Source organism: Hemicordylus capensis, chromosome 2 (assembly GCF_027244095.1).
Source record: "Hemicordylus capensis ecotype Gifberg chromosome 2, rHemCap1.1.pri, whole genome shotgun sequence".
Taxonomy (NCBI): Eukaryota; Metazoa; Chordata; class Lepidosauria; order Squamata; family Cordylidae; genus Hemicordylus; species Hemicordylus capensis.
In genome coordinates this window covers 389,952,844-389,969,333 of record NC_069658.1, presented here as the reverse complement: position 1 = coordinate 389,969,333, position 16,490 = coordinate 389,952,844, and the positions used below count along the sequence as shown (strand labels likewise).

Genomic DNA, 16,490 nt, shown 5'->3' with positions numbered 1-16,490 from the left:
TTGTGTGATTATTCATAACTGCAGGGTACTTTATATTTGCCAAAGCCTGCATCCTGCCTGGAGATATATTAAGTCATATAAATACGAAAAATAAAGAATAAATAGCCACATCTCCCAGAAGCAATGTAAGACCTTCTACAGGCTTGGATTAAAACTTTGATGATGGAGGAAGGAGAGGATAAACAGTTCCACTTATCTCCATGGGCTCCTTATCTCCCCTTTCCATTCCTACATAGCAAACACCACTTCAGATAAAATGGTCTCCACCTAATTCATGATGTGAGGTGACAGTAGCACAGAGGCTTGATGGTTTTTTCAAACTGTACAGGCATTTTACATTGCACTGGTGCAGCACTGATATTCAGTAGCACCTAGTGGTGGTTCTATGTATTTATACTTTTAGGATCAAATCTTCACAACTGAAGTCCATAAGCTAATTATGCACTGTGTGAAGCAGTATTGCCTTTTCATGCATTCCATGAGGATGAGGAGATTCCATGGCAGGAGATTCAGGAAAGACAAAAGGCAGTACTGCTTCACACAGTGCATAATTTTTGTGGACATTACAACTACACTATATGGTGGTAACAGCAGCAGCCACTAGGCTAGATGGCTTTAAAAGAGAATTAGACAAACTTCTTCATGGCTAAACATAAAGACTGGTGGCTTTAGCAGCTCCAGGTCCTGAAGCAGCCAGTAGCTGGGGAGCAACAGTGGGAGACAGATATAGCCTTTATCTCTTGTCTTGGGGCTTTCTGCTTGGCCACTGGAAAAGAGGATACTCCACTCAATGAGCCTTTGGTCTGATCCAGCAGGGTTCTTACATTACCCCCAGCCCAAATTCTATATATAGTGTTGCAGGCACAGTGACTGCCTCTCATTTCATAATCTCCTTTTTGCCCGGGAAACCCTTGAGGTGAGACTGTAAAAACAGTAGATGATAAAGCAACATTTAATCCAGATAATCCAAGAAAGCACAATCACTTAGTGTCAGATAAAAGAATGGACAATCTTGTCTCCATGTTGCCTTAAAAAATTTTTTTTATTTTTTTATTTTTTGCTGTGTGCATAATGACAGCATGTTTGTCTGGCGTTATAGTCAGAGGCATGGTGGCCATCAGAGTGCACAGCAGCGGTCAGCTGGAGTAAGAGGTGCCACTGAAAATTCGGAGCAGTTTCATGGCAAGGAACACGGTGATTTCAGCCTAATCAGTACATAAATGCACATGTTAACCATGCAGTGGAAACCTCCACTAGATGATGCTAGCACTCTTTATAAGCTCATTGGCACTTCTGTCTTCCAGGCAGAGTATTTGTACATCTGGACAGGCTTTGTACTTGGAGAGAGGGATTGATTTTTCAAGATGATGACTTCAGAAAATTTCATTAGAACTTCATATCCAAGCAGTTAGCAGCTGAGAGTTTGACCACAATATCCCACTAGAACCGAAAGGCATAGCCTGCAAGACTGGTTAACTGTATTGAATGCATGTCAAACTCACAGCAGAATTCAAACAGACCTGTAGGAACAGGGTTGTAAAGTCATAACACAAGAAAAATGAAATATAATAAAGCTGTGTCAAATCAATATATCATGTATAAATTGTGAATAGTCAGTGGTAAGATAAAATTAAAACTCACAACATGAACTACAGTAAATTATGTCTGGCCTAATGACATTCAGAACACAATTCACAGTACGTGCACCATCCATACCTAACACAACAGGAACCCAGTGAATAACTGTTTTGGAATCTTTATCAGGTTTCCAAGTATTTGTCCCATGCTAATTCTTATAAAAGCAAATATCTTCAATGCAAGTAGTAAGACTTCATGTTGAAAAATGCTGAATACGGGTAGTAAATCATCATTGAGGAAAACTTTCAGACCTTTTTTTCTTCTACAGCAATGTATCCTATAACCCATACATATCAACCATATGCAGTAATTGGTATTAGAACTGAATGGATAGTGTAAAAATTTTTAAAGGTTTCCTGCATACTCACGCATTAGGTGGATCAAAATAATACTCTGATATTACAAGCGAGTGGCTAGATTCTAATGCAAGGTCATATGAATAACATGTTACCTAAAAATTTTTTTTCTAAAATGTAAAAATAAATTAATAAAATAAATCAATATTGTAAGAGAATTGTTGAGAGGTTTAAAACCATCTCAACAATTTCATTACTGGGATCATCTTGTCTATTTCATTCCAAGAGCTAAGGCATTAATTCAAAGTTGCTATTTTCACAAAAGTATCAGTCACCTCATCAGCTCCTTATCAACTCCTAATACCTAAAGATCCTTAAGGGATTGCTTATTTCAAAGAGCAAACCCATCTTGATGAATCATCAAGTATTGAATACTTAATCCAGAACTTCTATTATATGTAGTCATCCCATAAAATTTTGGATATATCTCACTGGTATCTTTTACCTTGAAGAACCTCTATTAAGTAACTTACAGGAAAAAGGCCCTTACACCAGCTCTGTGAGGACTGCTGACCAGATCCAGATCTTAAAGAAATACTAGCTGAACCCGCATAGAGCATCTGTGCAGCACTACACTCCCCCCACCTTTTGCCCACCTCTCCCACCCCCTTGTGCCCCAGTCTCCTCTCCTTGTGCCCCAGTCTCCTCTGCTTTCTTGCCGCCACCACCATTATTTATCTCCCACCCGCCCACTCGGACACCATTATTTCTCGCCCACCCGCTCCTCTCCCCTCCACCCCTTTCTGCCCCAGTCTCCACTCCCCCTTCCCCACTCTCCTCAGCTTCCCGCCTTCAGGCCCATTTTCCTCTGCTTTCTCACCACCACCACCATTATTTATTTCCCGTCCGTACCATTCAGTCTCCTCTCTCCCCTGCCCCTTCTGCCCCAGTCTTCCCTCCCAAGGCAATGCATTTCTTCCAGTTTCTTCCGTTCTTTCCCCTGACTCTGCCAATTCCCCTTCAATTCTGCTTCTTCCTCCTCTTTCCTGCCTGCCTCCCTGGCTGCCGTTCCCTCCCAAGGCAATGGCTGGAACTCTCGCAGGACCTTGGAGAGTTCCAGCAGGCATCCAGACGCATCCCCACATCCCCACGCAGTTCCCTACTCAGTCGGCCATAAGAGAATTAAATATATAGATAGCTAAATTTGTATGTAAAAGATTGGTTAATTGGATTGAATACATATAAAACTCTCACAATGATAAAGCAATTCTCATCAATAACACTAGAAAGACTGAATGAAACATTCATCACTTGATCATTCCCACAACTGCTTTTATACATTTAGATCTGCAAGTGCAGAGTGTCATTTTCCCTTTTGGTAGGCAGCCATGATGGGGAATGCATTGCTTGCAATCACAGATGTAGGGGTGGGGATTGAATGGGGCGGGGAGAGAGCAATTCCCTGGGCCTCTAAAGGAGCAGGGTCTTCTGGCTGGCAGCTTGTGCTTCACTGTTCCCTCCAACTTACGTAGAGAAGAAGGTGCAGGGACCCATCTTCATGTTTTGTCTCAAGGCCCACTCCAGCCTTGCTACACCCCTGAACAATAGAGTCATTTCCAAAGCATGCACTTATAAAATCCACAGATTAAAAATTCTTTTTACTTCTCAACTCTGCTGAATACCACTTAGTCTCCTCTAAAACTTTCTGATTTGAAAGTAAGTACCAGTAAAGGTCTTTGCTCACAACCCCTGAAGCAAAGCCTTTTGGAATTCCACTCCTCAAGTTAGAAACTTTCCAAATAATTCAGATTTGAATGTCTCAGTGTGATAGATTCTGCTTCAGTGGAGGGAGGACTAGTTGGCTACAGTTCTCTTCTAGGAACCTATGATTGAATTTTAATCTGAATTAGGTATAATGCATTCATTTGAACTGATGAACTAAATATTAAAGTCCCCTAATTCAAATTCAGTTAGTTGAATTGCAAATAGATGTGCAAGTTCTTTCATTTATCATTATGTATTCTTTTAAATCTTAAAAATATAATTACTCTTTGAAATTATTCTTGACTGCCCCTTAGGTTTTTTTCAGATTGGTTGCATGACACAGAAATACCAAACGTTGTATAAAATGGCTTTTGTGTTAAACAAAAGGAATAGGCAGGGGTGAGATCTGGGGGGTGGGAGGATGTGTGCTTGCCCTGGGGCTCCTGCACACACCAGTTCATTGCCGGGGGGGGGGGGGCAAGAGCTGCCTCCATGGAGCAGATCGGGAGACAGACACGGGGGAGACTTTGGCATCAGCTGCCACGTAGTGCCAATAAAGTCAACGCTGCAGGGGATCATCTTGCAAGCATGAATGTAAATGACCGCACATCCTCGAGTCTGGAAAAGTGAGGCAAGGAAAGGAAAGGGCAGCCTTGCCTCCATATTAGCAGCCTTGGAAGAAATTAAAATATACAAGCTTTGGAATTGGCTTTGAATACTCTGTGGAGTTGGCTCACAGCCTCACAAGGAGTTTGTGCTCTCTTGTGTGCATCACACCTTTTGTCCCCTTCCCTCGGGCATGAAGCAAACGGCCCTGCCCACACTTGGTATGTCAGTTGGGTGGATTTCAAACCAAAATGAAAGAAGGAATTCTAGAGCAGGGATTCTCAACGTTAGGTCCCCAGATGTTTTTGGACTTCAACTCCCATAATCCCCAACCAAAGGCCACTGGGGCTAGGGATTATGGGAGTTGAAGTCCAATAACATCTGAGGACCCAACATTGAGAATCCCTGCTCTAGAGTGATTCTTGATCCCACTAGGGGTGCATGTCCCACCTCCTAAATAGCTGAGGAGTCCCCCCCCCATTTTATTAAACCTCTCCCAGTCCCACACCAAACCTAATAACCCATATAAGTGAGGAGTTGTTCCTTAAGCTTCCCCTCTTTTTGTGCCACTGGGTTCCTCTAAGAGGGGTATGCTCTGCAGGGAACAACTCCCATTCCCGGCAATAGGAGCAGGAGGCTCAAAAAAGGTGGAAGGAAACATGTATTGCCCTTTGATGAAAGCCCCAGTGCTTTCATCTTTTCTTGAAGGGAAAGTGCTCCCTTAGTCATTTTAGGTCTTGTTTGCAGTTCCTTTGCCAGCTCTATCGTTTTCTTTCAGAGAGATGGGATAACCAGAACTCTGCCCAGTTGCTAACATACAGCAGAGTGAAACGCAGGAGGCTGAGCACCACCCATGCTGCTGCGTGTATCGAAACTCCACCCATGCTGCTGCAGGACAGCCCTCTACCACTGCAACTTCAAGTTGGGGAACACATTCTTTCCAAAGGACATTACATCATGCCATTATTATTTCCAATGGACGTCATGTCACACAACTGTGCTTCCACAAGTTTAAGTCACAGCAGAACAGAGCTGTTCTTCTGAGTGGTCTCTGTCCATCACACAGAAGGGCTTCATGCTTGTGTGACGAGATGTTCCCCTCCAGTCCTTAGTCACGTGCTCCACACCCTCCTCCTCAGTTCTCTTAAGAGAACCTTGTGAGCTTTAAATTTGTTTTTTAATTTACGTTTATTCTCTTTTTCTAGTAATTTCTAGTATCCAGTCTCTCTCTTTTGCACTTTGCTTTAGATTGTGTTTTATTCCTCCCCTCCCCCCCATTTTTTTTGGTGTGTGTGTGGGGGGAATTTTCCCACCCAAATTGTATGGCCAAAAAAGGGATGTTTAAACATTGCTCAGGCTGCCAGTCAGCTATTCCCTCTACTGACGGGCATAATTTCTGTCTTTTCTGTCTAGGGGAATCCCATCCAGTGGCAGCCTACACCCACTGTCAGAATTTCATGTGCCAAGCAAAGAGAAATAAAGCTTCGAGGCTCTGCTTGTCTCTGTGGGAGCGGATCCTGTCAGCCTCTGGTACAATGGAACATTTGGCTGCCCCATATGCACCCAGATATGCTATTTATGGCCCCATCCTGGGATCTGCCTAAAGTCCTGTCAGTCCTCACAGGTAAACTGTTTGAACCATTAGTGACATGTGAACTTCATTTGTTGACCCTTAAGACCATCTTTCTGGTCGCCATCATCTCTGCATGTAGGGTAGGTCTTTAAGTTCAGACCCACCCTACCTCACTTTCCAGAAGGAGAAGGTCATGCTTACACCAGATGTGTCATTCTTACCTAAAGTGGTCTCAAGTTTCCACCAGTCTCAGTTCATTTCCTTGTTGGTCTTCTTCCTGGATACGATGTCTGCAGAGGAATGCAAATGGCATATCCTGGATGCTAGGAGGGCACTGGTTTTTTTTTATATACAGCGTCCAGCACCATTTAAACTATCCCCCACACTGTTTGTGGCATACAGTGCTACATGCCACAAACATGCACTTTAGGTCTCTGCAGGAGAGAACCTGTAGATGGCATTGAATTCATACTGCTCCACTCTGGTCACAGAGCTTCAGCTCAGTCCATCTCGGACTGGACAGTTCAGACTATAAAACTGGCATACCAGGGAGTTATTCACACATGGCTTCATGCTTCGGGGTATCTGAAAAGTGAATCTGCTTTGTAGCAGATTCACAAGACGTTTTATTCAGGGGATTAAATTGACAGTTCACATAGCCGTCGGCTCTTTTTGCTGTGCGTTGTTCCAGGGTTTCCTCCAACCAATCATAAAACACAAGGAGAGAGAGGGGTGTTGGGTTTGGTTGTTTTTGTTTGTTGATAGCTATGGCATGACGAGCTGGATCAAACAGGAGGATGCTTAACCCTTGTCCTTGTGAGTTACCAGGGCCAAGGTCACATCCATTCTGCATATCTAAAGGCTATGTAAAACGTAGGAAGACGCACATTTAGCACTGTGCTTGCATTTAGCTCAGGAATTTCTTCCTCCCTGGCTCCTTCTGGAGTCCCTCCACAGAGTATCAACAATCTGCAACAACACACATACACAGGCGCAGAGTGGGACCGTCGGCGGCCTGTGTGCGGTGGCCCCGCTGACCCCACCCCCCACGTCTGATGTCAGACGCGGGGCTAGCCACGACTCCGCATCTGACATCAGATGCCGTTGGGTGTGTGTGTGTGGTCTGGCTCCCGAATGGCACCTTGAGGCTCCGTTCGGGAGTTGGAGTTTAACTTCAGGAGCTACTTAGGCTGGCGCTGCGTTCACAGCACAGCCAGGTGCGGCTCTTCCCTGCAGGCCCGTCCGTGCCTGTCTGTGTGTGTTGTTGCAGATTGTTGATACTCTGTGGAGGGACTCCAGAAGGAGACAGGGTGGAAGAAATTCCTGAGCTAAATGCAAGCACAATGCTAAATGTGCATCTTCCTACGTTTTACATAGGCTTTAGATATGCAGAATGGGTGTAACCTTGGCCCTGGTAACTCACAAAGGCAAGGATTAAGCATCCTCCTGTTTGATCTTGCTCGTCATGCCGTAGCTGTCAACAAAAGCCTTAGCAGGGAAGAGCCGCTCCTGGCTGGCGCTGTGAATGCAGCGCCTGCCTTAGTTTAGCTCCCGAAGGGGCCGCACAGCCCCTGCTCAGGAGCTAAACTAGCACCCCCGCGTCTGATGTCAGACGTGGGGGGCATGTCGGGGCCGCAAGATGCGACCCTTGATTGGGCGTGGCCCGGGTTCTTTGAACCCATTGGCCCAATGGTGGCTCCGCCCCCCGCGCGTGCGCATGCACACACACACACACAGACAGACACAGCACTTGCAAATCACTTAGAGCAGACCATACCCAAAACACCTGACACTCCCCTTCACTGAGTTTTGCAAAATGCTGAATTACTGCCAATGGCCAAGGTTACATCCATTCTATATATCTAAAGCCTATGTAAAATGGAGCCGGTTGGGGCTGCAGAGATCGGGGGCCACCTGGCCTCGGAAGCCCCAGAATGCCCCGTGCGAGTGTGCGGGGCATTCTGGGAGAACCCCGATGCCTGGAGGCATGTGTTAGCCTCTCGTTCAGGGGTCTCCTCATGAGTTGCCATGGCACAGAGCCACACTGTTGAGACTCATGATCACAGAAACGGGGTTAGTGGAGTGATTGATCTGCTATCCTTGTTTTAGGGGGAGGGTATTTAGGGGCAGACGCAGATAGTCCCCCTGCATTCTGAGGAGCGAGTTCACCAGGGACTTTTATGCCCAGCAGGTTTTACCATGAGTTTACAGAGAGGCTTTACTGCGAATTCGAAGTTGTCCTCACAAATCTCTGCAAATAGTGGATTTTTTTTACCCTGGATATAAATCGAGCTACACTCTAATGCACAGTGAAAAACCCGAATTGTGTGTGAACTGCTCCCCGATAACTCACAGGGACTTCAGGATAAATCTAGCCCATGTGTGAACGCACCCCCTCCATTCTGGAGGAGATGCAAATTAAGGGGCTTCAAAAGCCCCATGTGAAAAGCTTCCAGGAGGTTTTTCACACATGGCTTTATGCCTCGGGGTATCTGAAGAGTGGATCTGCTTCGCAGCAGATTCACAAGTTGTTTACTTCAGGAGATTAGTTTGACAGTTCACATAGCTGTCAGCCCCTCCACGCACTCCCTGGCGGATCTTTTTCCTGTGCGTTTGCATCTACCTAGTATGGGTTTTCCCTCCAACACAGAGGAAGAAGCGAGAGAGCTCCTTTTAGTTAATAGTTAAGAGCAAGAACAGGTTGTCAAACAGCTGGATCAAACAGCAGGACACTTAACCCTTGCCTTTGTGAGTGACTGCATTCATCACATAATGTTTAACCCCTACCCCGCCACATGCACACCTAATTGAATCAGCCTAAGACAACAAAGGGCTCAGGTCACATCCATTCTGCATATCTAAAGCCTATGTAAAACATAGCAAGACACACATTTTGCAGTCTGTGCTTGTGTTTAACTCAGGAATTTCTCCCTCTCCCTCCCTCAACAGTGTATCACTAATCTACAACAACAACACACACACACACACACACAGAGGAGATTCTCACGATCAGCAAAAAACGGCCTAAGGGAGCCTAGCCCACTTCTTGCTGATTGTCTGCTGCCACAGGAGTAGCTCCCGGCAGCAATCCTTCCTAATTCCCCCACCCCTTAGCCGAGGTTCGTGGAGCGAGGGCTCCGCTAATCCCATCTTTTTGACCATGTATTGCCACAGCGTGACTCCACGCTGTGACAACATGCGAGGAGACCCCCACTGGGAGACTGAAACAAGCCTCCCGACCCACACAGCCCCGATCCCCACAGCCCCCGTCGGCTCCGTGACTGAGCCGGCAGTCATGTGGGTGGCCGATCCGGCCACTCAGGGCTTCCCTTCCGATCATCTGCGGGGAGAGCGGACTAAGCCCGCTCTCCCCACAAACCCCCTAAAGGCGAGTCTCACTGATCGTGAGACTCGCCTCGCGGTATTTGCAATTGCAAATCACTTAGAGCAGACCATACTCAAAACAACTGTCAAACTCCCCTTCACCGAGTTTTGTAAAAACCCCAATTTACTGGCATGACCACCCCAAACATAATAGAAAACTGTGGGGCATAACACAAGCCCCGGGTTATTTTTCAAAAGCCTATGAAACCAAAGGATTTTTAAAAACTGGACATACTTCGGGCTAAGCCAGAATTCGCAGCCTCCATTTGGAGGAAATCAAAGTCCTGTCTGTCCTGGTCCCTGATAGCCCACAAGGAGGTTGGGGTAAATCCAGTGAATATGTGGACTGACAACTCCCATCAGGAATGGATTCACAATAAAAGCCCTCTGTGAAAAGTCTCCAGGGCCTGGAGAAAAACATGCCACAAACAGGCAGAGGAAGGAAGGAAGAAAATGTGCCATTTCCTCTCTTCTCCAACAGCCTGCAGAGAGTGTGTGTTCAACAGGCCCAAATGGCTGCAGCCCCTCTAGCAAGCCCACCAATTGCTCCTGCAGATGCCTTTTAGAGGATGGGAAGTGTCTTAGGTCACAGTCTACTTCTCTTCAGCCTAAAAAAAGCTCCAATTATCTCTGTGGGGCTGATCTCAAGCCCAGAAGTGATAATTGGGGTGTTCAGCTGGGCCCAAACTACTTACACCCTCTCATTCCCATGCATTCAAGTTTTCCCAGAAGTCTAAATACCCCCTTTTGAAAAGAAATATATAAACTGGGTTCTTCAGGCTTTCCATTTTATTCTTTAAGAAAGGGGTTTTTAAAAGTCACAAGAATTAGCAAGCATTGGGAGGGGCTAGGATTTTTTTCCTAGACAGAAACAGATAGCTAATAATGCTGTTGATATTTTAATAAGGTGGATGATGCCATGCCTGTGAATTCAATTCAGGCGGATTCTTCCCCCATGGTATTGTAGCAAGAGAGCCTTGTGCAGCAGGCATCCCCCTGGCAAACACAAAACTTATGAGGAAAAAAGAGAGAGACACAACAAGCAGCAAGACGAGGCTGCTTCATGCCATATTGCTGAGCTACTCTGTCCCATTTCCTGTCTGGTTCCTATCTAGTCTATTTGGACCGTTTGCTAAATGCCAAAAGCAAGGCAGCTTCAACATGATGCTCTCAGCCCATGAGCACATTGCTCGATTGAAGTGGGCTACTGCTCCCCATCCTCGGGAGCAGGCTTTGTGCCCCTGGAGCCCTTGTTCCATGGCTGGAGGTCAACGAAGAGAGCAGGCAAGCAAGAGAGCAGAATTTCATTCGTAGCATGTCTGGAGGAGAGGATCATGGAAGGCAAAAGCACAGAGATTATTGGAGAAATTCACCTCTTCCAGAATGTCACAGACTTCATTGCACAAAAATGGAATTAAAGACTCAGTCTGACAGCTGTAAGCTCACCTTTAATGATGCACAGCTTCTTCTCAGTCTTTTTTTTTTTTAAGTACATTGTGAGAAGATTAATTCACTCTAGAAGTACAGAGTTACACACTGTAAAGCCAGCACAATCAGCTTTGTACCAGGGAGATGCAAGTTGGTTCGGAAGGTAAATATCTGCTGGCCAAAGTTCACCCTGTGTTATTTATTTATTTATTACTCCGCTCTTTCAGTACACTACTGCTCAGGGCAGCTAAGACAATAAAAACAGCACACAGTAAAACAATACAGAACCAATAAAAGAGAAACCAACTAAGAACAAAACAAAGAGTTAAAACAAAAATTTAAAATCACAAGTTAACACATTAAATGTTAAGAGGTTAGAAGGTTAAAAACCCATCAGATATAATTACAAGTAAAGCGTTAAAAACATCTCTCTAAAAAAGATTAGTCTTCAACCATTTCTTAAAGGCGAGCTTCTGTGAGGCATTATTACCCCTTATAAGGGCTACAAAGCCCACTTGCCATAAGGAATAGACAAGATTTTGGAAGAGGAAAGATATGTTCCATGTTCTGTCAATGGCCTGCCCAGCTGCAAAAGCTCTGGGTCTGGCTTACCCCTGTGGTTTAAGCATATGCATTGATCTGGCACAAGAGCATATGCACCGATCTGGCACTGATTGGGCACAAGACACATTTGCCTTGCTTCACAGGATGGATGTGTTAAACATGTAAGCAGCATGGAGTACCACAGGCAAGAGATGTCTTGGTCTATATGAGGCTCAGCCATTTAGGGCCCTCCTCAAGCTAGGAGACAAGGAAACCCTCAACATATACCTCCACACAAGCTAGATTCCCTTTTGCTCAGGCTTCTTTCCCAAAACACTGTCTTCCCATCACATTTTAGAGAGTAGGGGTGCTAAGAAACTAGGACTCAAGTGAGAATCTGGGACTGGAGACTGCCCAACCCCTTAATAAGCCTAGGCAAAATAGACCCTCATGCCCAAATCTAAGTGGCATAGACTTTCCCCATTGTTCTAGGTATCTCTCCATCCCATCCAAATCCACAAGTAGCCGTCTGGGCTTCTCTCATTACCGCTAACTTCAGAACCAGAAGTCTCCAGCCTTTGACGATGTAGCAAGCCAATAAACAAAAGCTTAGTTATTTTAACAGAAGGTAGCCAGCTCATCATGCTGGCTGCATTATTCCAAAATAAACAAAACACCAAGCTATTTGATGTGCTAGGTATGAAGATAAAATACACAATAGATTTTGGGATTTGGTTTTGTACTAATTTTAAGACTTTAGGTGACTGGTTATGCACATAGTATCAAGAAGAGACATATTTATTTATTTGATTGATTGATTGATTGATTGATTGATTGATTGATTGATTTCTATACCGCCCTTCCAGAATGGCTCAGGGCGGTTCAGTTTCTGAAAGCAGCAATGTTTCTGAATGAAAACATTCAGTTTCTGAAAGCAGGGATTAAGTTTCTTTAGTGAAGGTCTACTGGCAGGAGATGCGCTGTACATCATGAAAACGAGGGGCTGCGGAATGTGGCAGAAGCCTGACAAATCTGATCAAGAGGGCTTTAAACTAAATTCTGTAGGAGATATAGACAAAAGCCTTAAGGTAACCTTGATCAATCGAGGTTGCAGCTCACGGAGTTGCCACTGAACATACTTATGGCACCTCTCCCTTCAGACAAACAGTGTAGTAAACGTGTGTTTGGTACGAGGGGGTGATTGACAGCAGGGCGATGGGACTTCTTCCCCACTTTTGCCCTTGAAAGTGTGAGCACCTACATTACTCATAATGTCTGAAAAGGGCTCATGTCTGAATGGGAGTATGATCTCCATGGCAAAGATCCAAGTGTGCACCAGACGTTGGATGGTGCCAAGCAGAGAAACAAGCGCTGGGCATTGCAGCACAGGAGAACGTTGCTCCAGTAAGGTCTAGGAGCAAGGTGCTGATTCCTATAGCTGCTGCCGAGGCAGGATGAATTGGAAAGGTTTCACCGCTTTCACCGCTCACCGCTTTCCTTGGAAAGGTTCTGTTGCTTAAAAGGGGCCTTGCCCAAATTCTTAAGCACTGGCTCCAGTGCTGGTAGGTCTCCTGACTCTGAGGACTAAGGCAGGGCTGTGTCTTCTTCAGATCATGATGGGGATGCCTGGGGTGGGGGGCAGGAGCAAGAAGTCCCCTGAACATTCTGCCTTGTCCTCCAGTGGTGGTGGTGGGGAGGAGGAGTCTTGCATCATTACAGTTACCTCTGAGAGGAAGCCAATCTGCAAATGGGAAATGCCAGAGAAGGCATTACCTGCACTGCTTCCCCCCCCCCTCAGTATCCCTGTCCACAAATGGGAATGTCCCCTGGGGTCTGCATGATCACACAGGGGCCTCTGAGGGGTGCTCCTATTTGCATGGGAGGGCGGTCTTGGAGAAGCACCAGTGTGAGTCTCTCAACTAAGAGAGTCATGCTATGGTGGCTGCTGTGAAGGGTGGACAGTAGGCCCTCTAATGGCCCTGGGCTTCCAGGCCAATAGTTGACCTGGTCAACCACTGACACATGAGCTTCTACTATAAATGTTTTGGAACCTAGGACTAAAATTGATCAGTCCTCCTGGGCTAGTTAACTGGCAGGAGTTATGGAATATATGTTGCGTGAACAGAGGTGCACCTAGGTAATTTTGGAGCTTGGACTTAAAGGCCTTTGGAGCCCGCCCCCCACCCCACAAATTAAGCTTCATCACGCTCGGCCAGGTGACCACACCACCTGGGACAAACTAAAGAGGATTTGGTGGGGGGCCCCAGGGGGTATGGGGGCCCTGGACTTCAGCCCCGAAGGCCAGGGGTAAGAGCGCCTCTGAGCATTAAGAGAGATTCCAGGGGTCTAAATTCTGGCCAGCCCAAAGCCAATCTGGACAAACACTTAGTAGCAGCAATGAACTGTTACATGGAACCTCTTGCAGTTGATAGAAAGCAGTTTGAAAACTGGACTAGGACCAAGTAGACCCGAGTTCAAATCCCCATTCTGCCATGAAACTAGCTGGGTGACTCTGGGCCAGTCACTTCTCTCTCAGCCTAGCCTACTTCACAGGGCTGTTGTGAAAGAGAAACTCAAAGTATATAGTACACCATTCTGGGCTCCTTGGAGGAAGAGCGGGATATAAATGTTAAAAAAAAAAAACCCTTACTCATAAACACAAGCCTAGCAAAGGGTCACTGTGCATATCTCATACAATATCCAGAGTGGCGAGAAGGAAGCAATGAGATATAAAAAGATGGGCACGTTTGCCATGGACGCTCCGCTCACCCCACCCACCCAAGTACATTATGTAGGATTAGGAGCTGAGAGAGCTCAAGCGTGGAGCCGTACACAATCACATGAGGTGCTGTTTTAAAGCCTTTGTGGTTTCCAGGAAAGGCAAGAGAAGGACAATATTTAAACAAGATAGCAGCCACAAAAAGAAACGGATTAGTGAATCTAGGTCCTCCTCCCCCCACTTTCCTCTTGGTATCCTCTGGAGCATAAAATAAAGGCATCATGTGCCAGGACAGCGTTTCTAAACTGTTCATTCTTGATGTCATTCATAATTTGGACAAGAAGAATAAGCTTTCACGCCCCCCCCCCCCGCCATTCTTATGCCACTCCCCCCTGCCTTCCATCTCTCTCTGCAATTCCTGTAATGTATAGAAGCACGAGCAGCCATTTATTAATACCTTGTACAAAAGCATTGTCAACACACTGGCGTCATGACAGAATTAAGTGATATTAGCAAATCTCTAGAGAGCATAGCATGAAAGGTTCGATGCAAAGGGAAAACATTAAGATTATTATTTTTATTAATAAACCCATAGGACTGAGCAATCTAAGTATACAGTAATGGATTTCTGCAACTGAACATTTGATTTAATTATTTCAGAAGACTTGTCTGCAGAGGCAGCAAAGAAGCAAAAAGAGTGGGCAACAACACTCCCCCCACCACAAATGACAACCCAGTATTGCTTCTGACAGAGCTGGGGTAAAATTACTCAGTGAAATGATTGACCTGACACAAAATATCAAGAGGGAATGAGGGGAAGATCTCTCTCTTTCCTAAAGGCCGAACATTCATAATGATCTCACAGTGGCATAATAAACCTAATTTTGTCATCAACAGGAACCTCTGAAGTTAAGGATAAAGGCATTGTGAAAACTTGCAGCTTTTTCCTGGAGGAGCATCTTTAAGCGGGGGGCGGGGGTGTCTGAGGGACAATAAAACAGGGCACTACTCCCCATTCCCCAAGATGTCCCACCAGCCAATCCTGCTTCAGGGCTGCCTGTTTTTGTATGGTTTGTGGCCCACGGCCCATCATTTGTGAAGCTACCAGTAAGCCCTCATCAGGTGATACAGTATTCAGGCACTGTGGATGAACTGTGTGTACCATGCTTATAATTACAGCCCACCCTCAGGACTTTCCATTTCTTCCTGCAGACTAGGAGAAACTCTGCTGCAAGCCTGTGTTTGGAGCCCTGTCAGGAAGTGGTATATAACCCTGTTAAAGAAAACTGTTATTTTACCAATATCTGTAAACTGGTAAACTGGTTTAGTACCAACTATGTAAAAACAGCAACACGCAGCAGACTTTTCCTAGTAACTCAATAACTCATTGTTGACAACTTAATGAAAAGCCCAGTGCATAAAACATAAGTTCTGGGGCGGTGGAGAGCAGGGCAAGGACAAGTGACTTGCAGACTGTCTCTGGTTTCTAGTCAATCTGGGTCTAGAACTGTTCAGGGCCCTGAAGAGATCACACAAGTTCAACCACTCAGACATCTGCTGAAAATCTGAAATTTTAACCCATTCTTTCACATGGCCTTCTCATCCTGAGGCCTTCTGGGCTTCTTTCTTAAAGGGACAGTACAGAACACTTTTCTTTATATAAGGCCTTCGGTCTATAATAATCATTTGGCCACTGAGAGGCAATATGGTTACAAAGCATTCTTTGAAGAAGGCGGCGGCTGTTTTAGGAAGCAAGAAAACATTACATAAAAGGAAATATGGCTTTATAAGAAACAGATTCAAGATTGAATGGCCAAAGAAACCAAAACAGCTATCTATTTCTTTTTCTCCAGCATTGTGCATTTTTCTATAAGAGGCCTCCATACCTGCCTCTATACACAACATTTCCCAAAATGTGGGGAACAGCACAAATACAAAAGAAGGCAGAAAGGAGGCTTAATGCTTTCCCATAGCCTTGATATCTGGCACATCATGTACAGACCACTCAAACAACACAGGTCAGCTACTGTCTGATCTTTGCAACAGTTCCCTCCTCCCTGCAGCTGCCAGGAGTATTGGACTCCCCCTCTTTTTATACCTCCAGACTTGCACCTAGCAATAGTAGGAAGTGACAAACGCTTTCCAATGTAACCCAAACCACCTCAGAACTCTCACCTTCTTCTCTGCATTTCCAGGTTTGCAGTAGGGAAGAAGTCACACATACTAGAGTAAGAAGCCCCCTTGAACAGGAAATTGCACCCGATAATTCACCCTTTCAACACAAGGGGGCAGAGCTGCTTTCCCCAGGTGCTACTTACATCATCACTCCCCCTTCCTGTGCTTCCAGTTCAGCACTTACATGCCAAATCCACTACATCGTTCTGGAGATATTTTGCAAATGGGCTTTGGAAATGGTGACTACAGAGATATTGTTATTACTATTAAGAATATTCATATACAGCTTTTTAACAGAAAGAGTCCTCAAAGCAGTGTATGCAGAAAACAATGTTCCCTGTCCCAAAAGGGCTCACAATCTTTA

At 45.4% G+C, this 16,490-nt stretch overlaps 2 long non-coding RNA genes across 2 annotated transcripts; one reads left to right on the top strand and one right to left on the bottom strand.

Moving 5' to 3' along the window:
* Window positions 1-1,029: 1,029 nt before the first annotated feature.
* LOC128345203 (uncharacterized) lies at window positions 1,030-16,254 on the bottom strand. The gene is made up of 3 exons (XR_008316309.1): window positions 16,127-16,254; window positions 6,099-6,167; window positions 1,030-1,520 (listed from the first exon to the last, which is right to left on the bottom strand). It is a non-coding gene; the product is annotated as an uncharacterized LOC128345203 (long non-coding RNA).
* Window positions 5,724-10,875, top strand: LOC128345205 (uncharacterized). Its single transcript, XR_008316310.1, has 2 exons — window positions 5,724-5,928; window positions 10,169-10,875. It is a non-coding gene; the product is annotated as an uncharacterized LOC128345205 (long non-coding RNA).
* Window positions 16,255-16,490: the final 236 nt, after the last annotated feature.